This window comes from Cynoglossus semilaevis, chromosome W, assembly GCF_000523025.1.
Source record: "Cynoglossus semilaevis isolate Cse_v1.0 chromosome W, Cse_v1.0, whole genome shotgun sequence".
In the NCBI taxonomy this organism is placed as follows: Eukaryota; Metazoa; Chordata; class Actinopteri; order Pleuronectiformes; family Cynoglossidae; genus Cynoglossus; species Cynoglossus semilaevis.
Genome location: NC_024327.1, coordinates 7,082,469 through 7,084,938, shown reverse-complemented (window position 1 = coordinate 7,084,938; position 2,470 = coordinate 7,082,469). Strand labels below are relative to the sequence as shown.

At 42.6% G+C, this 2,470-nt stretch overlaps 1 long non-coding RNA gene across 1 annotated transcript; it reads left to right on the top strand.

The window, feature by feature from the left end:
- Positions 1-392: 392 nt before the first annotated feature.
- LOC103397077 (uncharacterized) lies at positions 393-1,166 on the top strand. Its single transcript, XR_523425.3, has 2 exons — positions 393-673; positions 1,117-1,166. It is a non-coding gene; the product is annotated as an uncharacterized LOC103397077 (long non-coding RNA).
- Positions 1,167-2,470: the final 1,304 nt, after the last annotated feature.

Below are 2,470 nucleotides of genomic sequence, written 5' to 3'. Positions count from 1 at the left end.
AAATTAGAACAAACTTGCTGCTCTGTTTGAAAAATGTGATTTTTTTTTTGCAGATAGATATTTTTGAAAGCAAGCTTATTACACACAAATAATATCTTAAAGAAGCGACTGATGAGTGTAGTAAAACAGAGGTGTGGTGTCTTTTGTTTCTCCATCTCCAGGACGAGCACCCTAACCCCGGTCTGCCATACATAGGCCTGTCTCGTATGGCCTACCTCCCTGACTCCACTGAGGGCAAACAGATCCTGGACCTGTTAAAAAGAGCCTTTGATCAGAGTATCTTTACTGTAGGTCTCTCTTCCACAAGTGGCAGAAACAATACAGTCACATGAAATGATATCCACCACAAGACGTCCACATATTGAGGACCAACATGGTGAGGAGTATTTTATTGTAAGCACTTTATTTGGGCAAAATGTCATTAATTTAACTGTAAATGTTATTTTCAGTTTTTGTTAGAATAAAAGAGTTCTGCAGTTGAAAACTGTTGTCTCTCTAACATTGCAGACTGTAAGACTGTCACATGATCACATATCTCAGAAACATATCTCACTGTCAAGACTTTGGTGGTTATTTAAAGCGCTTCATTTTATTTTGGAAAGTCAGTGTTGCTTCCTGTGCAGTTGTTCACGGCAGGTGTATTCAGGGTTTAACGGAAGCACATAGCCCATTGGTAAGTTGTTAGTAGCTAAACTATATAATGTATGATTTAATAGTATAATGTGTTGCACTGTCAAGCTAACCTAAAAATGTGATGTTAAAATATGTTTGTTATTTAGCACTCATGGTTGGCGCTAGCTCGCGGTTAGCGCGTTAGCTCGCCGTTGGCACGCTAGCTCGCGTTAGCATCGCCGCTAGCTCTATTAATATACTTGGTTAACTCTGTTAGCTTTCCAGGTTAGCACTTAGACAAGTCTTTTGTCTATAGCTATTAATGTTGACCAAGACACTGGTTTAGGTTAGAGTGTTTGCTGCTATTTATTACTTTAATTTCATAAGGAAACATTGGACTGGTATGTATTAAACTAGTTAATGTTTGTTTATTGTAAATTTGTTATTTACATTTTCATTAATACTATTGCATGTAACTTGTTATGTTTGGTTCACTCATTTCAGGTTTATGACCTGTGGTTACCTGTGGTCACCTGTGGTCATTTGAAAATAAATAAATAAATAAAAGAAGACCAAGGATAAACACGAGTTATAGCTTCAGTGTACTTCCTGTTGAGCCTTTTCGGAGGGCAAAATTTTAAAAAATCCGAACACTCACCGCCTTAGATGCCAGGTCAAAGTCCTTTAATGCTGTTTTTATTTGAAGGGTTGAAAAACTCTTTTCCTTTATTGAATAGTTTATTTAAAGTTAAATCATACTGGGTGAGTGTGTTTGCAGGTAAACTCCACCTTGTTCACCTGACTAGTCTTCCATCTGATCCACAATACAAATGCATACGAAAAATGATTAAACAATTAGAAAAAAGAAAAACACATTTTGACAAACCTGAAACAAGACCAAGCTCAAATTTTATGTGCATTATTCATATGAATAGAAATGGGCAATCGTACTGGAAATTAAATTTCCTTAAAAGGGCCACTCTTCTAAAAAATAATAAATAAAAGATCAGCAATATATAAGCATCTTTGCTAAGATGCAGACATTGACTACATTTTAGTGTGCTTTTTTGTATTATATAAACATATATCCATCCATCCATCCATCCATCATCAACTGCTTATCCGGGGCCGGGTCGCGGGGGGAACAGTCTGAGCAGGGACACCCAGACTTCCCTCTCCCTCGACACTTCCTCCAGTTCTTCGGGGGGGCCCCCAGGCCAGCCGAGCGACATAGTCGCTCCAGCGTGTCCTAGGTCTTCCCCTAGGTCTCCTCCCAGAGGGACAGCACCCGAGCACCTCCCGAGGGAGGCGTCCGGGGGGCATGCGATGTAAATGCCCAAGCCACCTCAGCTGATTCCTCTCGATGTGGAGGAGCAGCAGCTCTACTTTGAGCTCCTCTCGTGTGACAGAGCTCCTCACCCTATCTCTAAGGGAGCGCTCTGCCACCCACGGAGAAAGCTAATTTCAGCCGCTTGTATCCAGGATCTCCTTCTTTCGTTCATGACCCAGAGCTCATGACCCAGAGCTCATGACCACAGATGAGGGTAGGAACGTAGATCGACCGGTAAATCGAGAGCTTTGCCCTTGGCCCAGCTCCTTCTTCACCACAACGGACCAATACAGCGACCGCATTACTGCGGCCGCTGCACCAACCGCCTGTCAACCTCCGTTCCATCCTACCGTCACTCGTGAACAAGACCCCAAGATACTTAAATTCCTCCACCTGAAGCAGGACTTCCTCCCCAACCCAGAGGTTGCAAACCACCTTTTTCCGGTCGAGAACCATGGCCTCGGACTTAGAGGTGCTAATTCTCATCCCAGCGGCTTTACACTCGACTGCAAACCGCCCCAGTGCATG